Here is a 19130-nt window from a genome sequence, read left to right as displayed (position 1 = left end):
AACTTTCCCTGGGGTAATTTCTTTCTGCATCTCCAAATGCCTAGGCTGAGCTGTGAGTGCTGAGAAGAGGTATGCTGAGCTGCTTGGGCTATGCTATGTTGCCCACTCTCATTTAAGCACCAGCCAATTAAGTCAAACATCATTCATTGCAGCAGGCATGCCTCTTAGTCAACTGCAGATGTAATTGGCAACAGATGAGGTTCAGGTACCATTGGCTCATGTCCTCAGCAACAAAACTAGGTGCCTTCACCTGACCAAGTTGACAACTGAATCTAACTACCACACGTCCACCCCTTCTCAACTTGGCAACTACATGCATCACCTTAAACAATATTAAGGTGATCTTCTGGCTGTGGAGCTGTGAACCTCAAAACAAGTTGTGTGGTGCCAATATGCAAAGGAGGGACAGTCACAAGATCCATAGGGAGAAATTGGAAGGAAAACCTGCAGGGTAAACACCATTGGATTTTAAAATCTAAAAGTCATTTATCCTTCAGCTTTAGAAAGTGGCAGTCCAAACTTTTCCAAGGGCCTATGCAGTGGCCCACTTCTTTCCAAATCAACCTCGGGGAACATTGAGGAGACCACCTTTTTCTTGGCTCCAGTCTCTTTAGGCATCAGGGCCACCCCTGGGCTCTCTGCCATTTCCGGGGCGCACACTCAACCCTTCCATGTGGTAGCAGCCAATCTCTCCTCAGTTGCCCAAGGAGCATGCTCTACCATTTCCAAGGCCTGAGGCTGCATGACTCTTCCACTACAACAAGTCGGAAGATTCATCTTCACCCTTCAGGGCAAATTCACCCTCTCCATGTATATGGGTGGGTCCCATCTCCTGGTCGAGGTGTCTTGGCTTCAGATCTGAGCCTCCATGTTTCCCACTCTGGAAACTCGAATTTGTCAATTTGTCCCTTTGTCCAGATTGGCATTGGTTCTGTTTACAGCAACAGTCTCTTCAAGCACTCCAGGACTTCTCCATCATTCTCTTCACAGTTCCTCCAAAATCTTCCCTTTAGCAATCCAAAAAAATGTTCCAATATATCTGGGATTTGCAAACCACAGCAGCACCCCAATCCTGGTACCAATTCTGTTCTAGTTTGCTAGCTGCAGGAGAGAGAGCCATGCGAAAGCCAGCAGACGCCACCATGTTCGCCATGTGCCCTTCCAGCTGAGAGAGAAACATTGAACATCGTTGGACTTCTTGAACCATGGTGTCTTTCCCCAAATGCCTTAAATTGGACATGTCCATAGACTTGTTTTCATTGGGACATTTTCTCAGCCTTAGAACTATAAACTAGTAACTCATTAAATTCCCCTTGTTAAAAGCAGTTCTGTTTCTGATATATTGCATTCCGGCAGCTAGCAAACTAGAACAGAAATCACGAAAAAAAATACATTTATAATAACAACAAGAAAGAATAAAATATTTAGGAACTAATTTAACTAAGGATACAAAAGATCCATACAGAGAAAACAACAAGAAATTGCTAAAAGAAATCATGGAAGACCTCAATAAATGGAAGGGTGTACCGTGTTCGTGGATTGGAAGGTTAAATATAGTTAAGATGTCAATTCTACCCAAATTGATTTGCAGATTCAATGTAATTTCAATTAAAATCCCAAAAGCTTACTTCAGAGGAATAAAAAAACCAATAACCAAATTTATTTGGAAGGGAAGTTTGCACTGAATATCTAAAAAAATCTTGAGAAAGAAAAATGAAGTGGGAGATCTCACTCTGCCTGATTTGAAAGCATACTGTGAAGCTACAGTGGTCAAAATAGCATGTTACTTGCATAAAGACAGTTATACTGAGCAATGGAAGAGCATACAGTGTTCAGATATAGACCCTCCATCTATGGGCAATTGGTCTTTGATGAGGGAGTCAAATCAACTCATCTGGGAAGCAGCTTCTTCAATAAATAGTGTTTGGAGACATGTATATCCATATGCAAAAGAACAAAGAGGATCTATATTTCCCATCTTATACAAAAATTAATTCAAAAGGGATCAAGGATCTAAACATTATCGATAAGACCATAGAACTTTTAGAAGAAAATGTAGGGAAATATCTTGTAAAACTTGTAATAGGAGGTGGTTTCCTAGATCTTACACCAAAAGCACAAGAACTAAAAAAAGAAATAGATAAATGGGAACTCCTGAAAATTAAACACTTTTATTCATCCAAGAACTTTGTCAGGAAAGTAAAAAGGCAGGCTATGAAATAGAGACAGTATTTGAATATCACATATCAGATAAGTGTTTAGTATCCAGAATATAAAAATTGTTTCTTCAACTCAATAACAAAAAGACAAACAACCCAATTTAAAAATGGCCAAAAGTCATGAACAGACACACCTCAAAAGAGGAAATACAAATGGCTCACAGGCACATGAAAAGATGCTCAACTTCACTGGCTATTAGGGAAATGCACATCAACACCACAATGGGATATCACCTCACATCCTCTAGAGTGACTATTATAAAAATAAACAAACAGGAAATGACAAGTTCTGGAGCAGATACAGAGAAAGAGGCACACTTATGCACTGTTGGTGTAAATGTAAATGGTACAACTGCTGTGGAACACAGTTTGGCAGTTCCTCAGGAAGCTAAGTATAGAATTGTCATATAATCCACTATGTATCTATTCAGAGGACATGAGGACAAGGGCACAAATGGGTTATTGCGCACCAATGTTTATTGTGCAGCATTATTTACAATTGCTAAGAGGTGGGAACAGCCCAAATGTCCATTGATGGGTGAGTGGATAAACAAGCTGTAGTATATCATATGATGAAATATTATGCAGCTGTAAGACAGAATAAAGCCATGAAGCATGTAACAATATGGATGGATCTTCAGGACATTTTGCTGAGTGAAATTAGCCAGAAACAAAAGGAGAAATACTTCATGGTCTCACTGAGATGAACTAACATTAATGCGTGTACTTGGAGAATTTAACACAGATTTTCGGGAGACAGAAATAAGGTAAACATTGGGTAATTGGAGCTGGAGGAATACAGATTGTGCAACAGGATCAATTGCAAAAATTCAGAAATGGATAGCACAATCCTATGTGATTGTAGCACAATAAAATATGTACACTGAATGAAGATGAAGGTGAGGATGACAGAGGGAAAAGATCTGAGGACATGTATGAAACCATAACCAAGAAATCAGGATTTAAGGTATGATTTTGATTACTGAATAATTACATTTTTATATACTGATGATTCATTATATACTGAATCATTGATGTTCCTTTTGCTTTTTGGAATATTTGAATAGACAGAGGGGAGTACCTGAAAGCTTTAAGCTATAATTAAACTGTCTGGGTGTCTGAAAGGATTATAACAGCCCTTATCTCACACCTGGTACCTTTTTACTGTAAGAACTGCTAAGTCTTTTATCTGGTCATTTTCTTAGTAGACCTTAATGCTAAGGAGGATGGTCATCATGTAGCCTCTGTCCCTTACACTTGTAAACCACAAACAATAGGCTTTGCTATTGAAAAATAGATAGCTCTGCCCCCACTTCCTTTCAACTTATGTTAACAATATTTAACAATCTTTTCTTTCTGCTTTAAATTTCCTATCTGCAATGACCTCATCTCCCCTTGTTAGTATCTTTAAAAACCTCAAACTCCTGAAACTCAAGGAGACAGATTTGGGGCCCTTAGGCTGTTTGTTCTCCTACTATGTGTGTAGTAATAAACTCTCTTTTTGAAATGCCAGTATCTCAGGAATTGGTTATTAAGGGTGATAGGCAGAAGAATCCACAGCCTGTGTCTGGTAACCAAACGAGAAAGAAAGAGGGAGGATAAAGACTAGAGATTGTATAATTTAGGAATGCCTAGAGTGTACCATGATGGTGATAAAATGCACAAATAGAAGAAATGTTTTTGCATGAGGAAGAACCAAGTAATGTCAGCATTGCAGGCTGTTGAAAATAGATGGTCTATGGGAAAAACTACAACCAAAGTAAGCTAGGGTCTGTGGTCAGCAGCAACATTGTCATACACCTCCACTGAATGTAACAAAGGTGTTAGGTCAAAACTAAATGGCAACAGGTGGGGAGATTGGGAATGGGATATGGATTCTTTGTGAAAGAAAAAGGAAATGTCTTCAGATAGAGTTTCATAGCAAAGGCCTGTCTCTACACTTGGGTTGGATTGCATGATCTGTAAATAAAACTGTTTAAAATGAACAGAGAGAAACAAGTGCTAGAGAAAATGCAGAGGAAGAGATGTACCTATTCACTGTTGGTAGGGAAGTGAGAGGTGCAGCCCCTGGAGGGCAGTGCAGGGGTTCACAGGAGGCTAGGGGTGGGGTTGCCATATGATCCTGAAACACCGTTGCTCAGTATATACTTGGAGGAGTTGAGTTTGGGGACACAAATGAACCTTTGCACACTGGTGTCTCTGGCAGTGTTCCTGATCCCCAGTGAATGGAGGTGGCTTAAGAGTGCAATCACTGAGGGATACAAGGGGAACTGTGGTGTATACGTACCATGGACTCCTGAGGACCCACTCGAAGGAGAAAAGCTGTGAGGCATGCAACTAGATGAATGAACCTTAAGAGCTATGTGTTAAATGAAGTGTCAGGAATGAAAGGACAAATATTATCATACCTCAATCATATGGACTAATTACAATATAAAAATTTGGTGAGAGAAAATCGAGCACATGGGTTATCAGGTTGGGGCTTATTGTCAAAGGCCCCAGATTGTAAGCTCTTACAGCAGTCACATATATTCAGGAGGTGTAACTGTTCATTCTAAATTGTGAGACACTGAGCTGTTTGTATATAACATGGTCTTTCCCAGAAACTTTTGGTATTTATGTGACTCCTGAGACTCAGAGACAGAGCTCTGATGCTATGAAAGCCAGCAGTACTCCATAGAAGAACTGTTTAAAAAGGTGAAAAGGTGATCAGACATCAAGTAGAGATATGAATGAAGCTGATCTGGATAGGAATAAAGTCTGTCAGAAGACTGGGTAAAGGGTGATATCATCTATATTTTAAAACTTTAACTTCTCTGTGAGACTAAAGAAAGAGATGTTTATTTGATGCAAAATTTATATTTTGGGTAGGGCATTTACTAATTTAACTTGTATGGTCAGTTTAGTTTAACACCTTAAGTATATGGAATCTTGAATAGGGCATGAGATTTTGTTGGTTTGTCCAGTTCAGTGTGATGCCCCGATAATCCCAGAGTAATACGGACAGTGACTAAAGAACTATGTGCCTCATCCTTATCTCTAAATATCAGGTTATACTTATACATATACATACATACATGCATACACACACATATATATATAAACATCCATTCAAAATCCAGAAATAATAATTAGCACTCCCCATTTAATGTATCTACTTTAAATGTTTACAATCTAGGCCCCTGTTTCCTTATAAATACTTTCTAAAGGAGATGTTATCATTGTATTCTTTTGTTTCTGGCTTATTTTGCCTCACCAAATGTCTCACACATTCATTCACATCCTTGTCTGGAACATAAATTTTTTTGTAACACATAATTTAACTCAACCTATCTATACATCTCATTTGAACAATTGAAACAGAGGGCCCAGAGTAAGAAAGAGGTCTTTTAATCCCATACAGTTTAATGTAATGCCCAATATATCCTAGAGCATATTAAGCAGAAAATCAGAAAGTATTGGCAAAGTCCCTTGAGGGATGGGAGAAAAAATATGGAACTATTAAACTTTACCAACAGAGAATCCCCTGATCTTGTGTCAAACTTTAGGGACACCCAAATCCATAAGCCATATCTTGATCCAGAGGCTTACTCTTGTGAAGCTTATGTAGGCAGCAGAGAAGTTTAGGTTACCTACGGGTATGTTTAAGAGTTAGTTCTGGAGGAACTCTTTAGTTCCTCAGATGTGGCCTCACACTCTCTCTAAGCCCAAACCTGCAAGTGAAATCATTGCCCTCCCCACTATGTGGGACAGACATTCAGGGGTGAAAGTGTCCCTGGTAGTGTAGGAGATGACTCCCAGGGATGAACTCAGCCCTGGCATCTTGGGATTAACAATTCCATCCTGACCTAAATGGGGGAAGGAAGTGTAACTAATAAAGCATCAGTGGCAGAGAGGGTTCAAATAGAGTCGAGAGGCTACTGTGGAGGTTGATCTTATGCAAGCTTCAGGTAGATGTTGCTACCTATCATAGCCTGTAAAACCGCAACCAGGACCATTCCAGCCAATCCTAAAGAACACCTAGGGCAATATATAACATTCCACAAGGGTTAGGTGCATGAGAGTAACTTTGCAGAAACCTACAACCTCCAGATGGGTCCCTGGACCAGATCAGTCCTGAAACCTAGAGAGCCCAGCCTCTCCAGAACATCACACAGTTCCATCTCCCTACCTGATATTAGTGGCAGACCCTTCCAACATGAAACACTTAGAATGGCCATAGCCCAAACACCCCTAAAGAGAGGCATAGAAAGATCAAATGTGATGGCGGAGTTATACAGAAAAGGTAGGATTCAGCAAATGAATATAATTGCTGAAATATTAAATTGATATCTCTTTTAGTCTCCAGTATCTTAGAGAAGTTTGAAGTAAAAACTTAAAATTATGGAATCATAAAATTATGGAATTGTAACCCACGTCAAATTCTGAAATATGCTCTAAAATTAATTGAGGTTCAATGTTTTGAAATTTATTACTTTTTTGTATAAATGTTATTTTTCACACGCAAAAAAAAGGATACCTGGAGTCCTCATGCTCTGCGTGTGGGCATGTAAATTTGGACAGTTTTGGAGTATCATTGGAGTGCTTTCTAAGATCAAAAATATGCTTATATTTCACTTCTGGTGAATCATAAGTGCTCACATATTCAAAAAGGTACAGGCTGGTTCCTAGATAACCTATTTGTGATAGCCCTAAATTGGACAAAACCTAGTGTCGATCAATAATTGGAAAGATAAATAAAACCTGCTGTCATCATATTACCAGGGAATCTTCTAACACTGAAGGTGAATGGGCTTCAATGTTAATGAAAAAGCATGGGTGGATCTCACAGACACATTAGGCAAAAGAAGGCAGAGATGAGAGAGCACATGTTGTATAATTCCACATGTACGAGGTTCAAAACCAGAGAAAACTATTCTAGAAGGGGTAGAGGTCAGGACAGTGGTGAATTCTGGGTAGCAGCCAAGGGTGATGAGTGCTATTTTATCTGGGAGACTGTCACTAATTTAGTTCTAACAGAGTGGTGGTTCACCATTTGTGTGCATTTTGTATCCTAAAGATGTTTGCTCTTTGGTTTTTGTGTCATTCTTTTTTTCATCCTCTGTGTTTGGGGAATTTATATTCATATGGCAGGTATTTGAGAGCAGTTGTCAGGCATGAGCTCTGAGCCTACCATTTTGATAATAGTACTGCCTTAAAAATCCGTGAGAACCACTCAGAAATCAGTGATTCTCCACAGCTTGCAATAGGGACAACACCTTAAAATATTATCATATAATTTTCTTTAAATGCAATTTTATCGAGATATACAATCATCTTAAGTTTACATTAGCTAGCTCGCAGTATCATTACACAGTTGTACATACATCCCCATAATCAAATTTAGAACAGTTTCATTACTCCAGAAAAGAAATAAAAAGAAAATCCAAATCCCCCCATATAATTTATCTCCATTTATTATTTACCCATAATATTGTTGTGGTACATTTGTTAGTATTGATGAAAGAATATTAAGATATTACTGTTAACTGTAGTAAATTTTTTGCAATATGTACATTTCCCCCATACACCCCTCTATTATTGACTCCGTGTAACAGCAACGTACATTTGCTTTAGTTCATGAAAGAACTTGTTAATATTTGTACAGATAATTACTGACATTGCCCACCAGAAAATTCACTTTTATTCCCATGTTCTTACCTCAAACTTTCCTTTTGGTAATCAACAAAACTCTAAACTTCCATTTTCTACCACACTCACACACCATTCAGCAATGTTAATTATTCTCAAAGTAATGTGCTACCATTACCTCTGTTCATTTCCAAAAGTTTAAGTTCCCCTAGTTTAGCATTCTATATATATTAAGGAACTGCTCCCCATTCTTTAGTCTCATTCTGTATCTTAGTAGCCTATATTCTACATTCTAAGTCTACGAGTTTACCTATTATAATTAATTCATTTCAGTAAGATCATATGTATTTGTCCTTTTATGTCTGACTTATTTCACTAAACATAATATCCTTAGAGTTGATCTATGCTGTCTTCTGCTTCAGGATTTTATTCCTTCTTACTACTAAATAGTAGTCCATCATATGTGTATGCCACATTTTTTTTATCCATTCATCTATTGATGGACACTTGGTTCATTTTCATCTTAATGAAATTGTGATGGTTTGTGTATGTTATACTTTCATACAATATTTACCACATACAGCAGAAAAATCCAGATGGAGAAATTTATGAAATAGCTGAAGATGTCCCCTCTTTCTCTCATGCTGTTCCCCAAAAGTTGTCCCCAATTTAGAATCTGTTGCCTCTCTTTCCCTCACTATATATATAAGGAAAGGCATAGATACCTATATATATATATATATTTTATCCAAATGGCGGCACACTGTTCTGCACTTTGTTTCCTTCAAAGAGCAATATATCTTGTGGATCATTCCCTGCAAATAAAAAAAGCTGATCCCTTCTTTTTCTTGTTTTACTGCGACCCACGCACCTACAACACTGCATTCAACCACCCCCTACTGAGTGGTAATCAGGTGCCAATTACTTGTGACTACCACTAGGTGTTGCAATGAACATCTCTGGATATATTCATTTTCCACATATATGTATATGGCAGAGGTATTCCTAGGGGTGGGGTTTCTGGGTCAAAGTGTGTGAATTTTCAATTCTAGTACCAGTGCTACTTTTTAAAAATGTGTTCTACATGAAAAAATATTGGAAAAATTTACATTTTTCCAAAGAAATAAACACATGGTCAATAAGCACATGAGAAGATGTTCAACACCATTAAGCACTGGGGGAATGCAAATCAAACTACTGCACACTCCCCTAGAGGAATATTATTTAAAAAATACCTTTGCTACAATTGATGATGATGATGGCTATTATATTAATTCTAGTCTATAGTCTACATTGGGCTTCACTCCTTATGTTGCACAGTTCTATTCTGATAACATATATACAACCTAAAATGAGTCATTTTAGCTACTTTAAATTGTACCAATTCATTGGTGTTAAATACTCACAATGTTGTGTTACTGTCACCACCATCCATTACCAAGCCTTTTCCATCATTGCAAACAGAAAATCTGTACCAGTTAAATATTAACTTCCATTCTCCACCTTGACTGTTTCCCCTAGTAGTCTGTATTCTAATTTTTTACATTTTTTAAAAATTTATTTATTAATTAAAAAATTAAGAAACCAAATAAAACATCAACTATATAATCAGTAATTCACAATATCATCACTTAGTTGCATAGTCATCATTTCTTAGAACATTTGCATTAATTCAGAAAAAGAAGTAAAAAGACAATGGAAAAAGAAATAAAATGAACACAGGAAAGAAAAAAAAGATTGTACCTACCATACCCCTTACCCCTCACTTTCATTGATCACTAGCATTTCAAACTAAATTTATTTTAGCATTTGTTCTCCCTATTATTTATTTTTATTCCATATGTTCTACTCCTTTGTTGACAAGGTAGATAAAAGGAACATCAGACACAAGGTTTTCACAATCACACAGTCACATTGTGACAGCTATATCATTATTCAATCATCCTCAAGAAACATGGCTACTGGAACACAGCTCTACATTTTCAGGCAATTCCCTCCAGCCTCTCCATTACATCTTGAATAACAAGATGATATCTACTTGATGCATAAGAATAACCTCCAGGATAACCTCTTGACTCTGTTTGGAATCTCTCAGCCATTGACACTTTGTCTCATTTCCCTCTTTCCCCTTTTGGTCGAGAAGCTTTCTCAATCCCTTGATTCTGAGTCTCAACTCATTCCAGGATCTCTGTCCCACGTTGCCAGGAAGGTCCACACCCCTAGGAGTCATGTCCCATGTAGAGAGGGGGAGGGTGGTGAGACTGCTTGTCATGTTGGCTGGAGAGAGAGGCCACATCTGAGCAACAAAAGAGGCTCTCTTGGGGGTGACTCTTAGGCCTAAATTTTAAGTAGACTTGACCTACCCTTTGTGGGATTAAGTTTCATATGAACAAACCCCAAGACTGGGGGATCAGCCTATAGCTTTGGTTGTCCACACTGCTTGTGAGGATATCAAGAATTCAACTCGGGGAAGTTGAATTTCTCCCCATTCTCACCATTCCCCGAAGGGGGCTTTGCAAATACTTTTCCACTCACTGATCAAATCACTCTGGGATTCATCGGGACATCACTCTGTACAAACCAACAAAATCTCATGTCCCACCTGAGATTCCAAGTATTTATGGTGTTCAATCAAACTACCTACATAAGTTATATTAGGAAATGCACTATTCAAAATATAAATTTTTTAACAAATAAACATTTTTTGCTTTAGTCTCACATATAAGGTGACATTTTAAAATATTAATTACCATCTATTCTCAGCACCCTGCAATAATGACATTCCTTTGTTCTTCCTCATGCAAAAACATTTTTAAAATTTGTACATTGTACATTTAGTCACTATTATTATACACTCTAGGCATTCCTAGATTATACTATCTCAATCTTTAACATCTATCTTTCTTTCTGATTTCATTTATGTCCCCAGCCCTCCTCCCTCTATCATTCTCACATGCAGCTTCATTCAGTGTTTTAACATAATTGTATTACAGTTAGGTAGTATTTTGCTGTTAACAGAGAAAATGGTGAGTGTTGGGGGTTAGTATGTAGGAATTCTGTACTTTCTGCATGGTTTTCCTACATAAAAAAAAGCAAAATTTAAAAATATATTAAAATTTTTGCTGTACTTACAAAAAAAATTTGGCAACTAAGTGTTGGTGAGGATGTGGAGAAACAGTGAATCACTGTTGGAATGTAAAATGGTGCAGCCACTGTGGAAATCTTTGGGGGTTTTTCAGAAATTACCATATCTTCCAGCAAGTCCCCCCCAGGTATAGAAAGCAGGGGTTCAAGCAGCTACTTGTACACCCATGCTCATGGCAGCAGCATTCCCAAAAGGGGAAACAACCCTAATGTCCAATCAGTAGATGAATGAACAAACAAAATGTGCTCTGTCTATGCAACAGAGTATTTTTCATCCTTAAAATGAAGATCTGATCATGCCATAATGTGGATGAACCTTGAATAATAGGCTGAGGTAAATAAGCCATACTCAAAAAGACAACATTGTATGACTTTCCCTTATATGAAATACTTGGCATGAGCAAATTCATACAGGCAGAGAGTAGGTTACAGGTTACCAGGAGCTGGGGGGAAGAGAGAATAGGGTATTTATGCTTTATGGATACAGAGATTCTGTTTGGGATGATGAAAATGTTCCCACTTGGATACAGGTGACATCAGTACATTGTGACTGTCCCTAATGCTACCGAATAGCAACCTCAAAAATTAGTGAAATGGATATTTTTATGTCACGGCTGTCTGACCATAACAAAAAGGAATCTAGGTAATAAAAGAGGGTGGGAGTTGTAGCAGGATTGGGAGGGCGTGGGTGACAGGCTGCTTTCCTTTCCCAGTGCCTGTCGGATATTGTGAACTGCAATGTGCTGTAGGTGGTCCACGTGAAGCTGAGGTCGGGGTACTGGGCCTGTGGCCCGCAGAGCTCCAAGCACGGGGGTGGTCCCAGCCCAATCCCCAGCCCTCCCACTGGGACTGGTATGGAGGGGGTGTCCGGGGATATTCCCTGAGGGAAACCGGGGTTGGGGGTCTCTGGGAGCAGGTAAGAAGATGGGAAAGGAACGACCCCCGCTCACTATGCTTCTCTCCAGATGATCCGAATCATCTTGCCCCAGATGGTCACCAAGTGAGCACAACCTCCCTCTCTCCTGGGCTGGGCCCTCCACCCACCCTCCCACCCCACCCTCGTCCACCTCCAGGCCTTTCCATTCCCCAGATGCCCCATTCACATTTCCAGCTCTTCCCTATTCCTCCGAGCATCTCAGATCAGCTGGGGGCATCACCAGGACCCTCTCCTCCCACCCACATGCTTCCTCCTGCAGGGGCAGGGCCGTCGTCACCAACATCTCCTCCAAGGCTGAAAACGGCCCCACACCCTTCCTAGCCACCAAGGTACCCACCCAGACCCCTCAGCCTGGGGCTGAGGGCTGAGTGGGCTTCCCCTGTGCAGGGATTAGAGACACCCAGAGGAGGGGAGGCACCTACTCAGCATTGAGGGTAGGATTGGGGAAGGGGAAGGCCAAGGGCCGCTGCTCACTGATTCCTGGTGTTACACCTTTCCAGAGTTTCTTGCTGTGTGTCTCTTTGCTCAATCGACTTTTTCGGAAGTCAGCTGTCAGTCAAGTTGGTATCTCTCACTTTGTGGTCGTCTGACGCAGAGGGAAACTAAAAAACCCGGGAAGGATGCAGCAGGCGGAACAGTTTGTCCGTCCTTTCCTCTTCCGTCCAGCACGGGACAGGGTCAGCTGACAACCATGTCCCGCACTTGGGAATAGACGGACAGACAGACCAGTGAACATTGACTACCTGGATATTGAGTGACAAGGATGGTACCTCAAATCTCAGGTGGAAAGATGGGGTTTTTGATGTGTGGCCCTGAGACAGCTCTATAATCATTTGGGGAAAAGCAACCATTAAAAATATATAAAATTGTGATGGTGATGATTGCACGAGTTTGAGAATATAGGAAAATACACTGAAGCATACCCTTCAAACAGGTGAGTTTTATAGTAGGCCAATTATATCTGAATCAAGGGGTAATTTTTTTAAAAGTTATAGACCCCTCCCACAGTAAAAATAAAGTAAACTATATCATTGATTCCCTTCCTTAGAGAAGGGGGAGTGGTAATATAATATGTTCAGAATGTATCACGAGATTGAAATTAAAATGTTTGCAAATAAGTGTGTGGTGAGGGGAGCTCGTTAGTGGAAATATAATGAATAGTGCTGTATTATAGGTAATTTTGGTTGAAAGACATTGTTTAGAGTTGTGTATTCATCAATTAGCTCTACAAATTTAAATAAGCTCTTGCATGAACTGGTTCAAATGCATGACGTGGTGCAAAGAGTTAACAATGGAGTGGTATGTGGGGCCAGAATTACCTACTGCAAGCTATGTACTGTGTTAACAGTAATACCTTAAAATTCTTTCCTCAACAGTAATTGCTGCACCACATCAATACTAGGGGTCAGTAATGGGCAGATAAGTGACATGGGACGTATTGGGTTTTCTTGTTTGGTGCCTATCTGATAATTTTCTTTTTGGAGTAATGAAAATGGTCTAACAGTGGGTCTGATGAGGATGATTGCACAACTTACTAATGATATTGAGATATTGAGGGTAAAATTTGGATGGAATATGTGATATAAAGGAATTTACCAATAAAATCTGGAAAAAAAGTGTCTGGTTCTCACATCATGCACCAACATAAACTCCAAGTGAATCATAAATCTCCATATAAATAAGGCAACACAAAGATTGGAAGAATTCATAGGTGAATTTCTTTTGATTTTGGCCATGAATCTAACTATGATTTTAAAATAAAAGCAACAGCAAAAGAACCACTAAGGAACACTGAGCTCTAGTTAAAGCTACGCAGCCTGCATTGGTTAGGGATGGGGACTGGTGTCTGCATCTTACTCTGACATGCAGTGGAAAGTAAGAGGAACTAATGGATGGAGACAGAAATGGAGGGAAGAAAGAGAAATGTGAGAAAACATGTTAATGGTAGAATCAAGGTGGTGAAGTATATGAGAATTAACTATACAATTCTCTCACCTTTTCTGAATGTCTGAAATTTTTCATGATAAAATATTGGGGGGAAATCCATGAAGTATAGGATAGGTTTCTAAATAAAACTACTTAAACACATTTAGAAATTGCTTACCAAAAAAGGATGCCAAAGCCAACAAAAATGTGACCATTTAAGTGAAAATATTTACAACTTCCATCGCATGAAAAATCTTCATCTCCCTTATATAAAGAACTTTCAGAAATCATGAGGGAAAAGACCAATACCCAATTCTTAAAAATGTGCAAAGGACATGAACAGAAAATTCACAGAGAAAGTTATACCGTCCTTCAGTATATGAAAAGATATTCAACTTCATTCATATTAGCTGCAATGCAAATTAAAACTACTCTGAAGTAACACTGGTCACATGTCATGTTGATTACAAGACAAGTCCCCATATACTCTTCACCTCAGTTTACTGTTCATTCACATTTGCTTTGTTTGCTCTTCCCTTCTCTGTCTGACATGCTCCTTCTCCCTCTCCCTCTCCCTCTCCATCTCCATCTCTGTCTATCTCCCCCTTTTTGTGGATGTTGATGATGAATGGAACATTAGACATAAGTTGAAGATATCATGATCCTTTGCCCCTATAAGCATTATCAAATAGTGTCTGAGAACAAATATATTCTCCTACATAAAAGCAATGTAGGAATCAAATCCAGAAAAAAATGTCGTTGCCATAATACTTTTTAACACCCCCATATTCAAAATTTTCTAACTGTCCCCCCAAAAATGCTTATTAAAGCAAAGTTTTTCCCTATCTAGGATCCAATCCAGGAACATGTACTGCATTTAGTTATCATGTTTCTTTAGTCTTCTTTAATGTGGTGCAGCCCTCACCTTTTCTTTGTGCTATGTGACATTTTCAAAGCAGTGACACAGTGAAATTTATAGACTAGAAGGTTTATTATAGGCATAAGACCTTACACAAGTGCAGACAATGCTGTGGAAACAAATACCAGATAGGGTAGTTGGGTGACCAGAGAAAAATCCCTAAGCAGCCACCCTGAAGCACTGATGCAGGTGAACAAGTGAGAGTTTTCAGGAAAATATGGGCAGCCAGGCATATCCAGCTGCTGGTGTAGGATCACAGAGGACAGCTTGTGAGGCAGTGGAAGGCTTCTGCCTCTGCATGTGGTGGTGGACCTGGGGTTGCTGTTGGCCAGCAGGGCACAAAGTTGAGAACTGATCAACAGGAACTGAGGGGGAAACATGGCCAGTGACCTGCATCTTTCTCTCACATTGCAGGGAAGTGTAGGGCAAGCTGGTACCCACTGGCACATCTGCATCTGTCTCAACATATCTACATAAGACAGTCATCTGAGAACGATGCTCATGTATCACTTCAACTTTCCTAGCTTCATGCACCTTTCTCATTTGACTTACTTTAAATAGAGCCATAGAGGGAAGGGGATTTTAAAAATGGTGGTTCCCACTTCAGCCAGTTGTCACAGTGAAAAACCACCACAGTGATGGAAGAGGACAGTGCTGGTTTGAAAGGAAGTAAGCCCCCTAAGCAAAGCCATGTTTTAATCAAAATATCATTTTGTAAAGGTAGAGTAATCTCTATTCAACACTGTGTGGTTGAAACTGTAATCAGATCATCACCCTGGATGATGTGATTTAGTCAAGAGTGGTTGTTAACTGGATTAAGGGATGACATGTCTCCACCCATTTGGATGGATCTTGATTGGTTTATCGGAGTCCTATAAAAGAGGAAATATTTTGGAGAATGAGAGATTCAGAGAGAGCAGAGAATGTTGCAGCACCATGAAACAGAGAGTACACCAGCCAGTGACCTTTGGAGATGAAGAAGGAAAATGCCTCCCAGGGAGCTTCATGAAACCAGAAGCCAGGAGAGAAAGCTAGCAGATGATACCACGTTCGCCATGTATCCTTCTAGATGAGAGAGAAGCTCTGACTGTGTTCGCCATGTGCCTTCTCACTTGAGAGAGAAACCCTGAACTTCATCGGCCTTCTTGAACCAAGGTATCTTTCCCTGGATGCCTTTGATTTGACATTCCTGTAGACTTGTTTTAATTGGGACATTTTCTCGGCCTTAGAACTGTAAACCAGCAACTCATTAAATTCCCCCTTTTAAAAGCCATTCCATCTCTGGTATATTGCATTCCAGCAGCTAGCAAACTAGAACAAGGACCCTCATTTATTTCCCTAGAATACTTTCTGAGGGTCTATAATTCCTTGCTTACGTGTTTGGAAAATTTCACCAAAAGGCCATCCTGGCTTAGATTCATGGGGAAAGGTTTTAAATTGTGGCTTAAACTTCTTGGATAGATAAAGGACTATTCATATTTTCTACTTCTTCTTGGGTCAGATATGCAAGTTGTAGTTTTCAAAAACGTGTCCATTTCATCTACATGTTCAAGTTTATCAATGTGAAATTGTTCATAAAACATATTCATTGTGAAATGTAACATTTATTTAAAAAGCAAGAAATTTCAAAGTACATTATAACAAGTAGGTATAGAGCAGAATTCAGAGTTTGGTATGCGTTACACTTCCACAATTTCAGATTTTTCCTTCAAGTTGCTCCAAGACACTGAAGACTAAAAGAAATGTCAACATAGGGATTGAACAGTCTATCTTATTTGTTAAATCCTGTCTTCTCTGTTATCGTTGCTCCTTCTCCTTTGATCTTTCTCCCAATTTTGATGGGTATTTGGGCTACAACTTTTTAGGGTGGAAAGGGGCATCAATAATAAATGCACTAGGGGGGTGGAACTAGTTGATCTTCTTACAGAGGCTAGTTCCTCTGGGTTTCAGGACTTTTCTGGCCTAAGAACTGACTGGAGATTGTAGGTTTCTGGGAAGTAATCTTATTGTGTGAAAGTTATACAGAATCTCAGATCAACCCCTACGTGTGCTTTAGTGTTAACAGGAATGGTTTTGTTTGATGTGATGGTTGGGTTCTCATGTCGACTTCGCCAAGTGATTATGCCCAGTTGTCTGGTCAAGCAAGCACTGGCTTGGTCATTGTTGCAAGGATATTTCCTGGCTGGCTGATAAGCCAGAATGTTGGTATATTAAATCATCAATGAGTTCATTGCATCTATGGCTGATTACATCTGCAAACAACTAAGGTGTGTCTTCCACAATAGGATAATCCAATGGTTGGTGGCTTTTAAGGGAAGAGAGAGACTCACAGCTTCTTCAGGCAGTGAGCCTCTCCTGTGGATGTCATCCAGACCCTACATTGGAGCTACCAGCCTCACAGCCTACATGCAAATTTTGGTCTCTTCCTTACTACAGTTGCTTGAGACACCTTTATAATTTTCATATTTACAGATCTCTCCTATTGGATCTGTTTCTCTAGAGAACCTTGACAACACAGCTCGGTACTGGGAGAGATTCAAGGTAAAGAGAATCTTTAAAATTTGCTTTTAAAATTTATTTTCTATTTTAACTAGACTCAGAGGTACTAATAACTCTGTTTCCAATAGTCATGATGACACTGACAGTCCGTGGGTTGAGTTCACAAAAGAGATGCTCAAAATATCACCATTGGATTTTGCAAATTGCATGCTTATATGCATCAAGGCTCTGGATGAGAGTGTTTTTGACACCTTAATGGAGTTTTCTGGAATTAAGAGGAATAATGATTTTGGTTGTCATTGTTAGATACATGGGATATGTGGATGTATCATGGAAGACCTGCTCACTTACCCCAGGAATGTCCAGAGGATACATCTTTCACCAGAACCTTGAGAAATAAATTCATGATACTAAGTCCATCATCCCTGAAGAACTCTGTACTCACCCTTCTCTGTAGGTCAGAAATTACTGTAGGAACTACCATCGTGAGCTCTCATCGTTAAACGCAATGGGGGTGATAAAATCCATAGTTGGCAGGAGCCATGTATTGTCAGTTATTCACCGTAGACAAGATGGGCATGTCCACCATAATGGACAATAGACTCAAAGCAGTAGTCAAAATGTTCTGACTTACAGAGATTTGTGCCATTGGCTAGTTGATCGTGGGGTAACTAGGTATTAAACAAATGGGCAGTCTACTAAATTCTTGTTTGAGCTGTATAAGCAGAATACTTCTATGTCAAGTGAACAGAAGTATAACTTGAATTACAAAAATGGAGAGTCATGGCATCTTAATCAGTTCCCAGACTTGCGACGATTTGCACAACCAGAGCCCCTTGAATGAGGGGAAAGCTGGGTTCCCTTGAGAAAGGATCCTTTTACATTGCCTGAAATTTACACTGTTAACCTTCCTCCCAGACTTCCCCAAGGAGAACTCTGGGCTTTTACCACAGTGACTGTGCACTGAGGAAAAGGAAATGATCAGATATTTCAGGGATTATTGGACATTGGCTCAGAAGTGACACTAGTTCCAGGAGAACCAGACCATCACTCTCATCCAACAGTCAGACTAGAGGATCATGGGGTTCAGGTAATGGCTGGAGTTTTAGCCCAAATCCTTTTCCCAGTGGCTGCCATGGATCCCTGGATTCATTCTGTAGTTATTTCCAATGCCAGAACACATAATTGGGATTCACATACTCAGCGACTGACAGAATTCACACGTTGGTTCTCAGATGCATGGAATCAGGGCTATTATGGCAGGAAAGGCCAGGTGTAAGCCACTAGAACTGCCCCTACTCTACAAAATAGTGAATCAGATACAGTGCCATATTTCTGTAGAGAATTCAGAGGTTAGTGCCACTCTTAAGGACTTGAAAGATGCAGGGATAGTGAGTCCCACGACAACCCTGTTCAACTTTCCTATTTGGCCTATGCAGAAAACGACTGGGACTTATTGGATGACAGTGGATTGTTTTAAACTTAACCAAGTAGTGACTCCAATTGCAGCTGCTGTTTGATATGTGGTGTCATTGCTTAAGCGAATCAGCACATCGCTTGGTTCCTGCTATGCAGCTATTGATCTGGCAAATACTTTCCTCTCTATAGCTGTCATTAAGGACCACCAGAAACAGTTTGAATTCAGCTGGAAAGGGCAGCAGTATACTTCCACTGTCCTGCCTCAGGGGTGTATCAACTCTCCAGTCCTTTGTCATAATCTTGTCCACAAGGACATTGATCACTTCTCCCACCCACAGGACATCACATTGGTACATTATATTGATGATATCATGCTGATTGCACCTAGTGGCTAAGAAGTATCAACGTGCTTATTGGTAAGGCATGTGCATGTCAG

Source organism: Tamandua tetradactyla, chromosome 16 (assembly GCF_023851605.1).
Source record: "Tamandua tetradactyla isolate mTamTet1 chromosome 16, mTamTet1.pri, whole genome shotgun sequence".
NCBI classification, from domain to species: Eukaryota; Metazoa; Chordata; class Mammalia; order Pilosa; family Myrmecophagidae; genus Tamandua; species Tamandua tetradactyla.
This window is presented reverse-complemented; position numbering follows the sequence as displayed.